The sequence below is a fragment of the Amblyomma mixtum genome, chromosome 1 (genome assembly GCF_055824585.1).
Source record: "Amblyomma mixtum isolate Tamu chromosome 1, ASM5582458v1, whole genome shotgun sequence".
NCBI classification, from domain to species: Eukaryota; Metazoa; Arthropoda; class Arachnida; order Ixodida; family Ixodidae; genus Amblyomma; species Amblyomma mixtum.
In genome coordinates, this window is record NC_143012.1 from 192,530,930 (window position 1) to 192,550,830 (window position 19,901).

A 19,901-nucleotide genomic window follows, 5' to 3' on the forward strand; every position below is an offset into this window, starting at 1 on the left:
AATTGGGTCCGCCCACAGCACGCACACTTTCTCCCTCCGTAAGCTGTTCCGTTAGCTACATATTCGAAGGGCATTTTTTTTTTATTTCATATGTTTTCCATTAGGCATAATAAGAAAGGTAGAGAAAGTTAGAAGAAGGAGGCCAAACAAGTCCTGCTTAAAAAGTGGCAAAAGTTCTCGATAAAGCGATTGTCACGTGACCACCTGCGGTAGTTGCCTGCAACGTCCCATTGTAGGCCTACCTTCGCTCGCTGGCTCGAAAACGCCACCTGGAGCATTGTTACATCTCATTGCTATGACTTTACCGCGTAAGGGATTCTCATTTTCAACGTCCTTCAAGCCATCAAGCTTATCACCAAGACTCAAGGTGCCATATGAGACGTCTTAGAAGCATTTGGCGATTGTATTTGAGGAAACATCCATTCATGCAGCCTAGAGCATAACGGTCTATAAGTCAATTCTCGTAATACGCTGCATGTCCAGATTCCCAGATATATCAGCAGCTGGTTGGGGACATGTTTTTCGTAGCTCACTTTAAATGTGATGATGATCCCTTGTTCCAGCTGTTGTACGACAGATGTACGGTTGTGCGACCGGAAGCACCGCTCAATACTGCAGACAGCCACTGTAGTACGATGGGCCGCGAAGTTGTCCAGCACGAGGAATATTTTTTGGCTTTGTTGCTCAGCCGGAAGTCTCCTTCTCGTAGCCATTGAGCGAAATTTGCTTGCGTCATCCAGGCCTTCCGGTTGAAAACCTATTGTCCACCACGCTTGTTTCCCACTGAAGCATCGCAATGAGCACTTTTTCCAATTACAGCAGAGTCACTGTATAAGTACCTAAAGTTGCGCGTAGGTCTGCGAGTTGCCGCAGAAAGCATCCAACGTATCATGGAAATCCGGGACTCTTGCATGCAGGAGGCGGACTTGGTGCAGTGGTTCGAGGGAGTTCAGGCTCAGTCCGCTTGTTTATGGCTGCCGAGCTTTCTTTATTAAGGCGAAAGCTTCAGTACGCTAGCTGCAGAGCATTTCACCGGGCCACATCTGCGCATGTGCAGTTTCCATATTGCAACGGGCTGCGCCGATCCACAGGTGTTCGCCGCCCGCCGCCGCTGCACCGGACCCCTTCGCGTCGCCACGCGTGACGTCATCACTCAGCTACATGCCTCACTGCGCATGCGCCGTGCCCTTTCCGCCGTTGTCTGCTCAGCTAAGCTAGCATGTTGGTCTGATCGTGAGCATGCGTTAGCCTGTCAGAAGCGCAACGGACGAAGAGGCGGAATGCAAGCGTGCGTACTCAAAACGGCATCAGCAAGCGCTACGAGAAGCTACTTCGACAGGTACCGAAGTCGAAGCATGTTACAAGGCCGGCCGACAACGCGAGAATGAAGCGAGGAAGGCCAAGCATGCGGCTGTGACACCTGAGGAGCGGGTAGAACGGCTCGCTAAACGACGACAAGAAGCAGAGAAGCGACGACACGAGCCTGGAATAAAACCGCCACCTCTACTTCTGCTCAACAACAGCCAATGGAAACCGAGTCAGACAGGCGGACTAACCGCGCCATTCGTCTTAGTGAACTTGGGACTGCAATGAGGCAGTTTCACCAGAAATCGCAGAGAACCCGTTCGGCAGCGTTTGAGAAAGATACGCGTACGCTCTAGGTGTTGAGGAAAACAGCGCAGGAACAGGGACACGAGAAAAGAAGACAACGGGACAGGCGCTGACCCTGTCCCGTCGTCTTCTTTTCTCGTGTCCCTGTTCCTGCGCTGTTTTCCTCAAGATGTGCCAACTCGCTCAACTCGCCGTTTTACATTAGGTGTACGCGATGTTGAGCGGAAAGCAGAAAAAAAAATAGAACAGGAGGAGCGAGCCTCTAGGCGCAGAAGGTTTGAACTGCAGTAGCAATCACGGGCTTATTTGTAACGCGTACCGTGAGAGATCGAAATAATCATTAGGAACTAATTACTATGTAGGAAATCATGTTTTTCAAGTAAAGGAGGTTCGTTATATCCATTGCAAAGTATTTTCGCTTCGTTAAAACGAGATATCATGTACAGGGTGGGTGAAAAGTTCCAAGTCACAGGGGTCTGATTTTGAGCAGTATAGTCAGGCCTTAATGACACCCGCGGCGCTCAAAATATCCGTAAGAGGGTAAGAAAATTATTGTTCTAACCAATGATAACGGTGATGGCTGCATCGGCATCTTAAATGCGAAGATATACAGAAGTGAAGCAGATTCTATCGCATAGGAACCTTTGAGAAACCCTGTACATTGATTTCTTTGGGATAATCGTGGGGAAATTTATTTTTATTTATTTATTTATTTTATTTATTTTAATGTGACTACTGCGTTGTATCCCTTAGTTCGTTATATACAGCTTCGTTATAAGGAAGTTTCACCGCATCTACATTGTGAGCACAATTTTCAAGGTATTGCTTATCCCAGTCACAATTTTGAGAGATTTCGGGTACATATTAAGGTCATATGTGTAATACGGTATGAATACTCTTTCACAATTTGTTATCGCGTTTTTTGAAAGCGGTGTATATGTATATATATCTTTATACATAGCGAACTATATATACCGAACGGACTGGACCACTGCTCGAAGGTCAGGGAATTGTCTTGAAAAGGTGACGTCTTGCGTTATTCTTTTTTGTTAGAACAGGAACAGTCTTCCATCTAGAAATGTAAGTATTGTATCAAATGAGTGTAAAAAATTGGTCCATTTATAGTCGAAACTTCCACCCGCCAAGTGTAATGCTTCGCTGGGCGTTGCAGGTCACAAGTAAATAAAATAATAAACTACGTAAAGGCTTCAATCGGAACATGGGCATAAGTATGCTCAGAATTATTGTCCTGAAATATATATCATCTGCTACTTTCACGCGGCTAATGTCTGTTATTCATCTATACAAAGATAAGAAAAAATAAGAGTTTACTGGGTACCTATTGGTTACATAAATTCAGTATACAGGCTAGGCTCCCAAAGTCAAGCGAGTGTCACCGGACCCCCGGTAGAATAATACCAACTTGAATAAAAAACAAGCATCATCACAGACAGGTACAATTAGCAGTAATAACAATGGCAATTTAATTAAGGAATATTTACATAATGGAAATGAAATAGAAGATTAGCAGGGCGAAAAACAGATAGGAAAACAAAAATAACAAAACCACTATAAATAATACTGTGCAAAATACAGCGTTGTGCAAAAGACATATAAAGAAACAATTTATAATACAAGGATGCAGTTGTCAAACCACGAAAAAGAAAGTCGAAATTTCTAGCAACTAATTAAGGACAAGAATTATGAAGAGTTAATAGAAGCAATTCACGCCACTTTCTGCAGCAAAAGAAAACTTTTGAAATTCGATTCAAACATAGACAAAGAAATAGGTGATTTTAAACTCAGCGGTAAACTATTCCACAGGGAAATGCATGAAAAATGAGAATGCCGTTTTCCATAATTAGTAAAAACATGGGGAAGCAAGAAATTTTTTTGACCTGCAAATCTCGTAGGGTTAGAATTCTTCAAAAAACATTTGTCAATAAATTCAAAAGAAAGTGTGTTGTTCATTAATCTAAAAACATGATGGCTAGGTAGTAATCAAATAAATTTTTAACGGTTAAGATAATATATTGACGAAGCAAAGGGATAGCAGTAACAAGGTATGAACTGCGGGTAATGATACGAATAGCCTGATTTTGAATGTGCTGGATCGAGTGCAAATTACAGTTCTAAGTGTTCCCCCATACTACAATGCCGTATTTAATGTGTGCGTGATTAAAAGCAAAGTGATAAGAGTGCTCATGATGGAAAAAAATGGCGAGCCTTTATTAATGCATGAGTTCCATATGCAGCTTTTTTCTTCACATGATCCAAATGGTGATGAAATTTCAGTTGAGAAGTGAGTTGAATACCTAGGAAAGTCAAGTTGTCGTAAGGGAAAATAGAAGTATGACCAAGTGATAATGAAGGCAAGTGTTCTGTGATTTTTTGTTTTGTTCGAAAAATCACAAACTTAGTTTGAACAGGGTATATAACTAGATGATTATCATGGCACCAGGACATAATGCTAGCCAAAGAGCCTGCAAATATGTGGTGCACATAAAAAAATTAGAAGTCTCTGAATTCCTCAAAGATGAGATGAAAGTTGTAACCAAGTGGTGTTTCCAGATACTCTTGATTCTGGTGCTTGATTCTGGTGCCTAAGCGTGACTACGCCCAATGCAGGGCAAATGCCTCTTTCACGTCTCTCAAATTAACCCTGTGTTCTCCCAGCTGCGGCCATCGCGTCCCCTCAAAGTCCTTAATCTCATCCGCCCACCTAACTTTCTGCCGCCCCCTGCTACGCTTGCCTTTTTTTGGGATCCACTCCGTTACCCTTAAGAACCAGCGCTTATCTTGCCTTTGCAGTGTAGTTGAATTTGTGTGTGCAGCGCAGCCAGCCACTTTTTAAGTGCCCTGGTATTTTATTCTCTTTCAAGCGTTGGGATAGGCTTGTGTCCAGGGTAGGTGTTTTGGTGGTGGTTTCAATGTGCTTTGTGTGGTATAGTGAACGTCATGCTTGAGTGATTGCACCCATCCATAGATGTCTACGACGGGAGTGTCTGGTAGGGCGGTGCGTGCAGCGCGAAGGGCATCCCAGTTACTGAGTTTGTGTGCTGTATGGGCGCGACGGGTTGGTTTGTATGGGGCAGTGATTTGGATAATGCAGTGATCCCTGCCCAATGTATTTTGTGTTCTGTTCCAGAGAGAGAAAGAGAGAGAGAGAGAGAAAGGAATGTTATGGGAGAAAAAGAGGAGAGGTCGGCCGGTGGTAACATGACGGCATAATACAATGAGTTCCATGGGTGATGTCCACACACGCACACTGGCTGGCATTCGCATCGCGGTGGGCACACGCACGTGAAACTTATGTCTTGAACACATACCCCGACGCATGGCATTAATATATACTGGATTAGGGGCTCCATGAAAACAAAAATGTGCATTCTCACGCATGTCAGACCGTAAACCGAGTAAATCGCGTAAACTGTGTAAATCGAGTAGGCAGTGCACAGGTCGTCATAGACGGGTATCCAGACCTGTTCCCTTAAAAACTTAAGCATGGCCTTCGTCACACACCACAGGTATCGCCGTGGATATAGCGGCTCAGCGTCAGGTCCGGACTGGTGTCCATGCTGACCCCGTTGCCGATCCACGTGGACATATGAAACATGTTGTGGACACTAAGTTGTAGGTTCTGCAGGAGCAGCAAAAGCCTGCGACCTAAATAACCATGGTTGTGTATCCCTAGTCAGTATGCTGGCTGTTAAGTCCCCACTGGTTAGTTGGGGATGTTTCCTTGCTAAGTGGTGTAGCCCTTGCTAAAGTGATTCTAACGAGGCCGTCGGCTGGGAAGGGCGGTGGCTGATGTTTGCGATAAAGATTTCAGGAAGTGTATGTGTGATGTACAAATCCTGTGATCACATAGAGCGGCTAAGATGTGATGTGATGAGCTTCGTAGGTGAGGCTTCAATGGATGAGTTTGGTAGATATGGGTGTGTTAGTGGTGTCTGAATGTATAGAGATGTAGCTGGGGAGAGTTGCTGGTGTGTAGTCCCCTGGAGAAGTACGTGAGGTGGTGCATGTGTGAGGGTGAGAAGGAGAACTTGCAGAGGTGCGCGTTTGGCCCAGAAGGCGCAACATTTCCAAGTTAAGATGAGGAGAGAATTAGTATTCTGTCCCGAAATTTTATATTGTGGGGGGATTGAGGAGTGTAGTAAGACGGGCGTCAATTGATATTTGTTGTTCGGGAAAGGTGCTTTGTGCTTGCGGAGGTAGGGTGACGGGTGTGGAGGGGGTGTGAAGTTTGGTGAAGCGATGGGCAAGGTTATGTTTCATGAGCGCCAGCATCTTGATAAGCATAACGTTCATGCGCTACTCAAGTTTTCGTTTAGGGTGGCGGCAAGGTGATTGAATCTAGCATCGAGGCGGGCGTGTAGCTCGTTTAGTTTGTCGTCAAATTTGGTTTCGAGTGAGGAAATCTAGCGTCGATTTCTGTGGGCAAGAGAGGGGGGTGACATGTGGGGTGCGCTGCTTCCTTGCAGGGGGGTGCTCAAATTGTCTGTGGATGAGGAGGTCGAGTGAATGAGGGGTGGTGTGCATGATGAGGGTGGGGGGTTGGCGGTGCTTATGAAGGAGGAGAGGCGGCTTTCCTCGTCACGCAAGGCCCGGCGTTCGCGGCCTCTCTACCTACTTGGGAGGACTGGGGTGGCGGGGGATTTCGGGCGACTTTCATGGAAACCCGCTCTACCCAGGTAAGATGCGGGGAGTTTTTGCTGCTGTTTTGCCGGTTTGTGGAAGTTGACCAAGGAACCGTCGAGCTGCATCTGTTGGCTGTGTTTGGTTAATCATAGCGGAACAGCCGCGATGTAGACAGGGAGAGTGAGCTTTCCTCGTTGATAAATAGTTTACGGCCCCTGCATCGCAGTGATAATCATCATTTCGCCGCCCGCGTAATGCCGCTGCTCGATATCTTCATTCTGTACTAAACTGCTCTGGTAAAGAGTAACGGGGCAGTAATTGCAGCCGCAGAACTTTCTACTTCTTAGAGCATCAATCCATACCATAATCTACCCTTTTGCACCAAGGTTCTCAAAATAGGTTAAACATCTTAACCTAACCAGCCGGTTTGTTATCAAGGAACGAAACACGCTTCTCATAGACCAACTGATTGCTCAGAGACCGCAACGCAACTGTGCCGAAGGGCTTCATCGACTAATTCTAGGTTACGGTTACCTGTCTCCAACCAACTGCTAGCGTCACGATGAGGTCGCTCGCTCGCGAGGTAAAGTTTTGCACATTACGTAAAACTCGCATAACGGTGGATACTTTGGGAGAAACACCATCTGTGCAGGTGCGTGTTTTCTGAAATGATGTTTCTGCATATTATGCAGGTGCCCGCAATTATTTCAATGTGAACAACAAGACACAAAGCTCGGCGGCCGGAGGCAGCTCGGGCTGCTTCAAGGCTGTTGCTACCGTTGCGCAGAGGGTATTTTTTTTAAGCTTACCGAGCACCCATTCTTCAGAGGTTAACAATGCGATCCATAACACAGCTTTACACTTGACACCCTGCATTCTTTCCACTTTGACATTTCCCTGGAAATGCCTGAGATTCAGTGATCTTTCAAATATGAATAGTGTGTTGCATTTTTACTTTCCTCTCACAACTGGTTCTCGCGCTTTCGCGCACCGTGCTGAGTGTTCTCTCGTAGCTGCGTTAAAACCTTTTAGACGATAACTTCGGATGTCCGTACCCTATATAGAGAGCCTGCTGCCTTGTTTTCTCGTGCTTTCTTCACAGTTCAGAGAGGCTAATTAATTATGTATGCTTACAGAGTGCTGCTCCTCTCTTCCAAAGGCTTTAAAAATTCATGCTGACTGCATTCTTCCCAACCGTTCTCAACTGGCAGATGCTTGGAAATGCAGTCTATATTTGTCAAACTACTTTATTTCATCGCAGATACCTCAGTTTCCACTCGTTTAATATCAGCACCAATATTAGCGAACATTATATGCGTCGGCAGCGTTTGATTAGCTTTAAAACAAGTACAGCCAGTGATTAGTAGCGTGAAGAGCGTTCACAACATACAAAATATCTGCTTGAAGTGTTCTTAAAATCATTAAATACTTAACCATGAACTAAACTCAATATATACCATGAAGCCAATTCATTTTCATGAAGCATGTAAGCAAGACCATAGGATCATGAAGAATTTTCAGTGAGCAAACAATTGTCGCACGTGCCCACAGTTTCATTCATCTCCATGCCATAAGGACTAACAGCGACGCATGAGACGCTAACAGCGGAAGCCTTGTCATTTTTTTACCATCACTGCTACTCGGCGACACGTGGGCACGAGTCGTATTTGTGTTACGTCTCACTTGCCCCTTTAGGCTGTCTGGAGCACTGGACGGCTGTCGCTGGGCTTTCACTGTTAGCCTACTCGTTTCCGGTTTCGGTTCCTACTTTGCCGCACCCTCACTACCTGAGCGGTGTAACAGCCGGCAGTCACCGCGCTTGCAATGCATCCTTGACTTCACCGCCAGCATGAGTGCGCACATGCTCACTGGCACTCCGTTTAGGCCATTCACAGCGCCATAGCGCACGCCCGCCTACCAGACTGGACGGCTTTCCGTCAATCCCTGCCCTGTACAGTCTGCTCCAAAAGAACTACTCCTCCTGGGCACACACCATTCTCCAAACGCTACACAAATATGAGAAACAAATAAATTTCACCGATAAGGTGGCGGATGTGGACACCTATCTCATTCATCTTTTGGAAGCGCGGCGCAGCCTCGCTAAGAAGTCGCGCCGTCAGAAACATAAGAAACTCCGCTTGCGTATTCATGACCTCACCCAAAGGGCGGCTGGGTATGCTGCCCAGCTCGCCAACTCTAACTCGGTGAATCGCTGTAACTCGTCTGCTAGACAAATGCCTAGTCGCAAGACTTAGAGGCTATTCCGCAGCCTCATAGATCCAACTCAGACTCGCACAGAAGCACTGAAACATCTGGAACGAGCAATCTGGAACGAGTCATGTATTTGTGTCAAGTCGATGACCCCTCTGGACGGGAATATCTCTATGCAGGCAAAAATAATCCGGCTCTGGATCATCCGTTGCAGCTCCATGATCGCCGGCGGCGCTTGCTAAAATGAGACGGGGTACCGTGCCGGGCAAAGACAAGGTTACGGTCAAGCTTTTGGCCAACCTTGCAGACCCGTCGTATGAGGCCCTGCTAGAATATTCCTGCTCAATCAACGCAATCTCGAAAAGAGATACACTACTCCCCCTAGACTGGAAAATGGCGCTTGTCACCTTCATCCCCAAGGCACGTAAGCCCATCAGTACTGATCACCTCCGACCTATCTCTTTAACGTCTTGAGCGGCCAAGCCTATGGAGACTATGGTTCAAGATCGCCTCTCCAAATATCTGGAGGCCCGTAATACGTTCGCAGACACGATGGTAGGATTCTGACCTCACAAATGGGCACACGACATTCTGCTTCAACTCGGCCACGAGGCACTCACGCCTGTCGAGCACCCTCACAATGACAAGGTGGTTCTCGCCTTGGATTTGAAGGGCGCCTTCGACAACGTGAAACAGAGCGTCATCCTCGCTCACCTCAGCGAGATACACTTAACGGCCCGCGAAGCTTTTATCCGCATTGAAGACAACGAGCACTGTCCTTACACTATGGGTACGCGGGGTACGCCACAAGGCGCAGTGTTGTCCCCACTACTCTTTAATCTTTCAATGCTTCATCTCCCTGCCAAACTGGCTGAAGCTGCAGGTGTACAGCATGCACTGTATGCCGACGGCATCACCATTTGGGCAACAAAGGGCAGCAGAGGGCAGCATTGGTCAACTGGATGCCCGCCTGCAAACAGCGGCTGACATAGTGGATAACTATGCTGCGTACTGTGGTCTCCAGTGCTCTCCTCAAAAATCAGAATTCGTGCATCTCCGCAGCTCACCGAGATGAAAGATCCCAATACTTCTCTCTCGTGCTAGTGGACCCATACGCGAAGCCACTGAGATCAGAGTCCTCGGAGACTTTATTCAGGAAAATTGTCGCGCTGACACATTCCTCGGCAGGTTTGGCAAGGTTGGCGACCAAGTGGGGCGCATGCTCCGCCGGTGTCTCCAACAAGCGTGGGGCCTCAGAAGTAAGGATGCGATGCGACTGGCCCAAGCTCTTTTGACGAGTCGAATTCTTTATTCGACTCCATACCTGCACTTGCGCAAGCATGATGAAGTCATCTTGGAGATTACTCTCCGCAAGATAATCAAGAGGGTACTCGACCTCCCGATCTCTACCTCCAATGTAAGGCTCCTGGCAGTAGGGGTGGTTTACATCTATCGGGAGGTGCGCGAGGCGAAGCTCACTAATCAATACACCCGTCTTGCTCAGAATGTGTCCGCTCGTCGTCTTCTGGACCGGCTATATATGCAACACAAAAATTACGTTGAGGAAAATGGTTCGAGTGCCCTTACTATGGAGAGGCGCCCTCTGTGTTCGTCTCCTTCCTACCAAATTGGACAGAGAAGACCACAATGGATGGCGTCAGGAACGGGAAAATGTCATGCACCACCATTATGGCACCAAACACAGCGTTTTCTAAGTAGACGTTGCGGACTCATACCATTCGAGGGGAGGACGGTACACGGCCGCAGTCATTCACGAGGAAAGACAGGTGGACGGCCTCACTTTTAAGGTCCCTGACGCAACCCACGCGGAGGGGAGCAGTCGGCCTGGCTTCCTCACACCCTCAATCTAAATTCATCTTGTCCGACTCGCGAGCGGCCTGTCGGAATTATTAGCTTGGCTGGATAACGCCTACAGCACAAAGAAAACTTCGACGAGCAGCTCGGGATCAATCCCCCAGGATCCGATTTCTGATTTGGACCCCAGGTGACTAGGGTTTACCAGGGAACTCAGCCACCAACTCGGCCGCCTGCGCACTCCTTAATCGGGCCCCTGACGTAGACCCGCCCGATCTGTATCAGGACACCTGTCCTCCTTGTTTAACATTCAAAGATATATCTGCTCATTACCAGGACTCGCACCATCAGTACCCGGCTTCTCTCAAGGGCCTAGGAAAAATGGGCGAAAAATACTTCTTAGACTATATACTTAAACACTCTCCTGTGCCCGGCAGTACTAAGAAATTTCGATCCTTCCCACCACCACCAGGTGGTGGTGGTGGGAACATTTATTGCCAAGCAATGCAGAGGGGGCAAACCCTGCCTCCCATTGCGTGGCACGAGATAACCTTTACGGGGTTGCCCTTGGAAGGCAAAGGACAGTCCTTGGAGGGCTATCCGCTTCAAGGCGTCGGTAAATATCCGGGGCTGGTCCGCAGCAGCAGAGCTGGCCAGGAGAGTCTCCCAGTATGACTCAGCCGCGGTTGGGGATGGACGGTGTGGGAAGGTAGGGCATGTGAGAAGGATATGGATAAAGTATCCCGGTTTCCTGCAGGGCTTACAGGAGGGAAGGAACTGATCGGGGTAGCGGGCATGAAGAAGAATAGGGTAGGCAGAAGTACTGGTCTGGAGGCGACGCCAGTGGGAGGCCTGGGTGAGTGTTAGGGAGCCGGCGGTGCGTAAAGGCGCCGGGTATCTCGGCAGTGCGTAAGGATATCTCTGAAATAAGCAGACGCTCCCGCGATGGCGAAGGGGGTCCAAACCCAGCCCGGAAAGTGAGACCTCGGGCGTGGGAGTGGACCTCCTCGTTACCGGGGAGGCCTGCTTGTGCGGGGGTCCAGATAAGGGTTACAGGGCGGGTGGGGTGCCAGAAGCGTAGAAGCCGAGCTGCGTTGCGGGATACCAGGCCTTTTGCGAAATTAGATGGGGCGGATTTTGAGTGGGAGAGAATTTTGGTGGCAAAGGTGGAGATGAGAGAGAGCGCAATGGCTGCTTATTCTGCAATTTGTGATGAGTCTATGGTGATGGAGCCTGACGCGAGTAATTGGGCCTGATTGTTAGACACGGCTAGAACCATGCGGGAGCCGGACGAGTACGCTGCCACATGCGCGTAGGCTTCCTCGAAATTGTCACCGTACAGCTTGTGCAGGGCATTAGGGATGGGATGGATGATGAGATGGGAGCGTAGGTCAGGAGGTAGGGGCGCCTCCTCGGTAGGATGGATGATCGGGGCGATGCCTAGCTGACAGTGCAGAGTGTGGCCTGTCGAGGTACCCGACAGGCGAGTCAGCTGTGCTGTTAGAGTGGCTTCTGCGAGCTCCTCAAACGTGTTGCGCGCACCGAGGTTGAGGTGCCGGGCGGTAGAGGTGCTGGGTGGCAGGCGGAGGGCGACCTTCGTCCAGCTCCAGAGGAGCGCGTTGATGCGGTCCCACTCCTTCTGCTTTAGGGGGAGGTAGGGGAATGGGTACGCCGTGCGGCTCGTGATGTAGGCTTGGGTGAGGCAGAGAGTGTTCCGCTCTCGCAGACCTGCGCGGCGGTTCGCCACGCACCGCATTAGATGAGTGACTTGCTGGGTTTGGGTCTGGAGAGCTTGGATGGTGCCGCCGTGCACGCCGTGGAGTGAAGGACGAGGCCCAGGATGCGAATCATTGAGAGGAGGGGAAAGGGGAGGTTCCCTAGTTTAAGTGAGATGGGAGGATTGGCGGGATCGTGCGGCCTGAGGCGGTAAATGAAGAGTTCCGATTTGGAAGGGGAGCAGGCTAGGCAGCGCGCGAACGTACGAGTCGGTGATGTTGAGGGCCAACTGTAGGCTGTGTTCTATGTCTCCATCACTGCCTCGATTGGCCCATACAGTGATGTGTCAGCAGAGAAGCTGAAACGTATGTCGGGAACTTGGGCGAGTTGGTGGGGGAACTGGAAAAGGGCTATGTTGAAGAGGATAGGAGACAGCACAGCATCCTGAGGCATTCCCCGCGCTCCCAGTGAGACACCGGGGAGCTGGTGATCGCACAAGGTGAGTGTTGCTGTGCGTTCGGAGAGGAAGTCACAGATGTAATTGTATGTCCGCTGACCTACGCCTATGGTGTGGAGGCCTTCCAGGACGGCTGCGTGGGTAACGTTGTCGAAAGCTTTTGTAAGGTCGACACCGAGGATATACATTGGCATCGCCTGCGGGGGTGTCAAGGATATGGTGCTTGAGTTGTACAAAGACGTCCTGGGTGGATAAGCCTGGGCGGCAACCAAACATGCACGATGGCATGAGGTTGTTATTCTCCAGATATCGACTGAGCCGGGTGTGGAGAACGCGCTCCATGAGGTTGCCGACACATGAAGTAAGAGAGATGGGATGAAGGTTAACGGGGAGAAGTGGTTTGCCGCATTTGGGAATACAGACTACTTTGGCATCTTTCCACTGAGATGGGAGGGCGCCGCGCAACCAGCATTCGGTGAAGGAATCTGTTAGGGCTTTGACGGAGGGGAAATTGAGGTTGCGGAGTGCCTTGTTGTGCATTCCGTCGGGGACAGGAGCTGCGGACGTGTTGAGGCGCTGAAGTTCTACCCTGACTTCCGCCTCGGTGATTGGTCGGTCGAGGAGGTCGATGGTTGAGCCCGTGTAGTCAGGGTGGCCTGCGGAGAGATATGCGGGGAAGTAGAGATCACGAAGCTCCTCGACGAGTTCCTGCGGGGAGGCTTTGGATGTCTGTATGAGTCTGTATGGTGTGTCTTGGACTGAGTCAAATCAATGAGATGGCGGAATAGGTTCCAGGTCTGGGGCAGGCTCATGTTGCCGTTCAACCTGTTACAGAGGGATTCCCAATTTTGGCGAGAGAGGGTCGCAGCATGCGTCTTAGTCTCCTTTTTGAGCCGGGCCAGCCGGCGTCTGAGTGTTCCATTCCAGCGCTGGCGCCGCCATCTCCGCTCAAGACCAGCCTTGGCCTCCCATAGGTGCATGAGATGGGACCCCATTGCGTCTGCAGGGCAGTCCTCTGGGAGGGGGCGAGTCATGGCGCAGACATCACGCTGGAGTTGGTCGGTCCATGTAGCTCGTGTGTCTTATATGGTGTCTAGAGTACGAGCTGCTCGGGACGTGCGGAATGAGTGGTACTTCGGGGTGGTGGTGGTGGCGGAAAACATTTAATTGCTCTATTTTACAGTATTTTTGCGGCTTCAGATGGAGTCTTCCATCTTCTCTTCAGGGTCGGTTCCCCTAGTCCAGGGCTCCGTAGAGGGTAGCTGCATTGCGTGCACGCCTTACTAGTACTTGTTGTCCTTTCAGCAGCATCCTCTCCTACTGTTCCGCACTCGGGTTTTCTATTGTGGCTACCTCGTCTATTTTCTGGCAAGCCCATGTGGAGAACATGCTCCATGAGGTTGCCGACACACGAAGTAAGAGAGATGGGATGAAGGTAAACGGGGAGAAGTGGTTTGCCGCATTTGGGAATACAGACTACTTTGGCGTCTTTCCACTGAGATGGGAGGGCGCCGCGCAACCAGCATTCGGTGAAGGAATCTGTTATTGCTTTGACGGAGGGGAAATTGAGCGTTGAGTATAGCGTTGGTTTGTCTCCACACCACGGGTGCTCGCTCTTGTACTGCGTGGGGTAGATTTTACCTAGCAAGTTTAGGCACGGGAATGTTTCCGTTTGTAACTGTCGCCTTGCTACGGCGTCTTCTCTATTGAGTTGTTTGTGTAGGGGCGGGTATTTTCGTCTGATCCCTCTGTAGTAGTCAAGAATCTCTATAGCTTTTGGCTACAGGCTCGGGCTCCTCAGCGGGGTCGGGATTGTTGGGTGCTCGGATTTTTGCGCACCCTCGAGCTATCCTATCCGCCTCCTGATTTCCCGTAATGTCGGTATGTCCCAGCACCCAAACTACCATGTGTTTGGCCTGATAGTTTTCGGTTTTGCCAATTCAACGGAGAATGCGGAGAACGATCTGGCTGATTCTGCCGTTTAGGTAGTTGCGGCATGCAGATTGTCAGTCGGTGAGTATGGTTAAGGACCTGTTGGATCGGTAACCCTCCGTTGGCGCTAGAGCCACGGCTGCCTCTTCGGCCTCGACTACCGTACAGTTCAGGATTGATGCGCTGGTGATTTGTTTTAGGTCTCAGTTGATCACCGTTGCCACTTTGCTTTTCTTGTGGTGCCTGTCTTCAGTGTATGTAGCGGCGTCTATGTACACTGTGTCGTTTCTAGTTGCCAGTGCTCTTTGTACATGCTGTGCTCTTGCTTCTCTTCGCACCGTGTGTAGGTGGTGGTCCATATTCCTTGCTATCGGTGCTACTTTGATGGTGTTTCTGTATTCGTCTGGTATCGTCTCCGTGCTTTGTGTCTCCTTTATCGTACCTTCACCGCCGTATCTGCTCAGGAGTCTTCTGCCAGTTGCCGAAAGTTTTAGTCTTTCGATGTGTGCTATTATTTGCGCTTCTTGGAGTTCTTCGAAACTATTCTGTAGCCCCAGAGCCAGTAGTTTGTCGGTTGATGTTGATTGTAGAAGGTGAAGCGCCGTCTTGAGAGCTTTCCTCAGGATTTCGTCCGCTTGTTGCATTTCGTATTTTGTGCACTGGTTGTATGGGAGGCCGTATGTTACTCTGCTTACCACTACGCTTCTGACCAATTTTATCGTGTCTGCCTTTATCATGCCGTTTCTTTTCCTCGAGATCCTTGTTATCATGCGGGCTACTTGGTTGGTTTCTGTTTTCAGTATTGTTAGGGTGTAGGTGCACTCTTGATTCGATTGTATCCACATTCCTAATATCCTGATGAGTGTTTTTTCCGGGATTAGTTGTCCGTCCAGTCGGACGTTTAGCCTCAGGATTTCTTCCTCGGGGACAGTGCGGTTCTTCTTGTCTCGGCATACTCTTAGGAGCTCGGACTTCTCTGTCGAAGAGGCTAGTCCTCTTGCCTTGACATAGTCTTCTACGCATGTCGCGGCCTCTTGTAGTCTTTCTTTCGTTTCCCCGACTGAGGCTTTGGTTACCCATACGGTGATGTCGTCGGCGTACATGGCGTGTCGTACATTTTCGATTTGCTGTAGTTGTTGGGCTAGCCCGATCATGGCAACGTTGAAAAGGATGGGAGAAATAACCGATCCTTGCGGCGTGCCTTTGTTCGGGTTTTGAGTTTTTTTTATCTTAGCTCTCCCAAGCCGATTGTTGCTGTTCTGCTGGACAAAAATGCCTTGACGTAGCTGTGTATTTTCGTGCCGCAGTTAAAGTTGTCTAGTCATGTCATGATGGCATCGTGGCTTTCGTTATCAAAGGTGCCTTTGATGTCCTGTGCCATGGTCATGTGTTCTCCGTTGAGCCAGGTGTTGCTCAGTGCTTCTTCTCTGATTTGTAGGAGCACGTCTTGGGTTGAAAGCCTGGTTCTGAAACCGAACATGGTGTGGGGGTAAAGCTCGTTTTCTTCCATATTGTTTGGTAGCCTTCTCGTGACCACTCTCTCGCAGATTTTGCCTAGACACGATGTAAGGGAAATTGGTCTGAGGTTTTGTACTTGAACCTTTTTGCCTGGTTTCGGGATCATGATGACTTCCGCGTGTTTCCATTCTTCTGGTACGGTTCCCGCTTGCCAGTGCCCATTTATGTATTTGGTTAGGTTTTCGATTTGTTCTTCGCTGGGGTTGCGAATGAGCGCGTTGTTCGTCTTGTAGGCGCCCGCGGCTGTGTTCTTTGTTGCGTTTCTTATTGCTGCGTACATCTCTTCCCGGGTAATGGGTCTGTTTAGCTTTTCGTTTTCTTTTCCTTTGTGGCGCTCTGCGTTGGCTGCTGGGTTGCCTTCGCCGTAGCACTTTTTGCGTACTTTGTCCAATAATTCCGAGCCTGTTCCTTCGTATTGGTGTACCAGTCGGTATATGGCTTTGTTGTTCTCTTTCTTTGTTTTTGCTGGATCTAGAAGTGCCTTGAGTATGCGCTAAGTTTTTGCGGTGCTTAAAGTTAAGTTTAGGAAGTCGCTAAATTGTTGTCAGTTCTGTCTTGCTGGCTCTGTCGCGCACTCCTCTGCCTTTTTTTGTTATTTCCGCGATTTTCAGCTTGAGTTTCCTATTGTATTTCTGTCATTTCCACCTTTTTGAGAGTCCCCTCCTAGCTTCCCACAGCCTGAGAAGTCTGGAGTATACGTCCGGTGTTTGCGGCGTACGCTCGAATGCTTTGGTGACATTGCGTTGTTTTTTTTTTTTAGCAAGTTCCCCCACTCCGTGCTGGACTCTATACTTCCTATCGCGTCATGACATGCTTCTCTGAAGGCATTCCACTCCGTTATGTTTGCCTTCCCTATCTGTCGTCTGATTTTATCCGCAACTGTAATTTGTGTCTTTAGGATATAGTGGTCGCTTCCTAGGTTTTCCATCAAGTTGTCCTACACCGCTTGCCTTGTTCTTTGGACGAACGTGAGATCGGGGCAGGTGTCCTTGGTCACGCTGTGTCCGATTCTCATAGGAGTGTTGGCTTCCGTGATAAGCTCACAGTCGATATGGTCGGCTGCCTCGGTTACCGCTCTTCCTTTCATATCTATTCTTGTGTAACCCCGCTCTCTTCTCTGGCGTTAAAGTCCCCTAATATGACTAGTGCGTTTCCTTTGACTAGTTTGTTTGCTCCCTTAAAAAGCGCGTCGAATTTCGCCCTACTTTATCTTGCGGGGTTGTATGTATTTATGACGAATACACCTCCTATTATTACATTATTACATTATATTATTACGTGCTTCACGTCTGTGTCGGCTATCCTATCATGGCCTACGGTGATGACGGCTTTGTTGACTAGGATTGCCGTTCTTCTCGCTTCTTCCGAGTTTTCGTAGCACGTGTAGCCGTGGAGTGTTGGGGTAACCCCTGTTTCTTGTAGGGCAATTGCATCAGGTTGAGCTAGTTCGTGTTGATGTATTGTTGTAATGACCCTTGTTTTCTTCTGTATCCTCTGCAGTTCCACTGCCATATTTCTAATTGTTCTTCCCTCTTCGCTCCTCTGGTTGTACAGTCCATGTTTAGTTTTCGAATTCGTCTCTCGTACTGTCGTTTTCTAAGGCCGGGCGTACTTATTGAACTTATCTTTAACGCATTCGGTGATTTTCTGTTTTCGCAGGGTACCGATTTCTGTTCTCTGCATGGCTACCTGCTGTTCTATTTTTTGTATTACTTGTTGCACTTCTGCCATAAACGTGGCGAAATTGGTCTGCGTTATTTCGGGGGGTTGACTTTGCGTGGCTGGCGGTGGCGGCATGGGAGGGCTGCCTGACCTGAGGTCCTGTATCTCGTGCTGTAGCCTGTTAATTTTTGTGTCCTGCTCTCCGCGCGCTCAGCGGCAAATTTCTAGATCTCGCCTTAGTGCCCTGTTTTCTTCCTCTAGATGTTTTTCTTTTTTGATTTCATTGTTCCCCTAGTGCAGAGAGAGATTTCTGGGAGGGCGTGCTTCCCAGCTCACCTTCGTGCCGCCGGTGCGTTTCTTCTTTTTCTGCTGCTGCTGCTGCTGCTGCTGCTACCCCTTGCTGACCGGGGGTGGCAGGGGTGGGAAGGACCCGGACCGGCTCCATGAACTGCTCCGTGACTGGCTAGGCGATCCGTTCCGTAACTGGTTCCAGGATGCGCTCTGTTCGCCCTCCGAGCTGAACCATCTCGGTTGGCGTTGCGTCCGTTCCTTCTCCCTGCTGCTGCGCTGCTGTTGCTGCTGCTGAGACTGGTGTTGTCGGCCTCACCGCTCTCTAGCTTTCTTTAGGTAGTCCTCACAGTCCCTGGATCCGGTGGCGTGGTGCAGTTCGCTTAGCATTGGTGGTTCTCCGGTGGGTTATGCATTCCACATTGCATGCACGCCTTGGTGTTGGTGTTTGACGTCGGGCAGACGTCGGACCGGTAGCCTTGCTGGCAGCAAATGTAGCGCACGAGCCTCGTCGGTCGATATGGGTAGCATCTGAATTCTGCGCCGGCAAAGATTACGTACTTGGGTAAGATGGGGCCGTCAAAGGCGATGACCGCCGTTTCCAATTTTCCTAGCATTCTTGCCGTGAGCACCACAACTCCCTGGGTTAGCACTCGTATCTTTGCCTTGAGCGTTTCTGTCGGCGTTCCTGCGGGAATTCCATGTATGACGGCTCTCTTGATGTCTTCCAGCATCGCCACGTATCTGTTGACTTCGCAGCCTTGACCTCTGACTGGTAGGTTGGTTATTCCGAGCATCATCTTCGATACTTCTTCGTTCGAAGTACTTGCTATGATAATGTTCGACCCTGGTCTTAGTCTGACTATAAAGTCTTCATCCGTGAAATTTGTTGCATGTTTCGGTGATAGCTCGCGCGATTTCTATCAAATTCAGCGGCTTGATCGGCAGGCCATTCTTTGGTCTCATGATGATTTCTGCATCGCTCTTTGGAAGCGGCGGTAGCCTGTGTCTCGGCTGTCTTTGTCCTTTGCGCGCAGCTGGCTCGCCAGCTGCTGCTGAGGCAACCGGCGTCATCTTGCTATTGTTCTCCCCGCTCCGGGTAGCGTTCGACTTCAAAATGGCGGCGTTCCGTATTCCGCTCCTTTGCTACTTTTTCTGGCGTTTTGAGGTGTAAATCTGCCGCTGCTCGAAGGTATCGTACGAATTTGGCGTACCGGGTTGGTAGTGCTGCATGGCAGCGCCCTCGAACGCTCCTTCTCCGGTGGTCTCGGCGTCGGAGTAGTGGCTATAGTGTCGTCCATTTCTTGAAATTGCAGCGGATCCTGGGTGTGTCCGCTCATGAGGGGCTCGCATTTAAGAGGGTTTGGGCAGTGGTGGTCCATTTCAAGCAGCATCGATGCCGTCGACGCGGCCTGGCCTCCCTCAAGCGCCGCGTTCGTTTGGTTTAGCTACGCGACCAGGTGGTGGCTTCAAAGTCGGGTAAATTGACGAAACATTGGTCCTACCGTTTTGAGACCGGTGTCCACGTGGTCCAGTTTGCGATATGTGTCAGGTCCAAAGAGCTTTTTGGGACCCGGTGGGTCTTCGTGGCATGGATCGGTCGAAAACTGCAGAGCGCACGCGGCGCACGTCCGCACTCCTCCGCTGTTACCACGGAACTTCTCCCACTTCGTGATGGTAGCACCACGAGGGGGTCTTCGTGTTTGGCCTGATTGTAGGAGAATCTCGATAATATAGTGATCACTACCCATATTCTCCTGGGTGTTACACCACGCAGCGTGAGGGAGGCGATGAGTGAAGGTGAGATCAGGAGTAGTGTCTGCACAGACGCTGTTCCCGAGGCGAGTAGGGGTGGTGGGGTCTGTGAGAGGGGAAACGCCGGCCTGTTGAGCTGCGAGCCATACCCTGTGCCCCTTTGGGGTGTCGGTTGTGTAGCCCCAGGCCGTATGTGGTGCATTGAACTCCCCTACAAATAGGAGGATCATTTGTGCGCGGCGCGCTTGGCAAGCGTTTATAGTCGGTCGAAATCGTGCCGCAGGCACTTCGG

At 49.7% G+C, this 19,901-nt stretch overlaps 1 pseudogene; it reads right to left on the reverse strand.

Annotated features, from left to right (window-relative positions):
* Positions 1-12,300: 12,300 nt before the first annotated feature.
* LOC149370361 (uncharacterized) lies at positions 12,301-19,236 on the reverse strand (annotated as a pseudogene).
* Between the last annotated feature and the right edge of the window lie 665 nt (positions 19,237-19,901).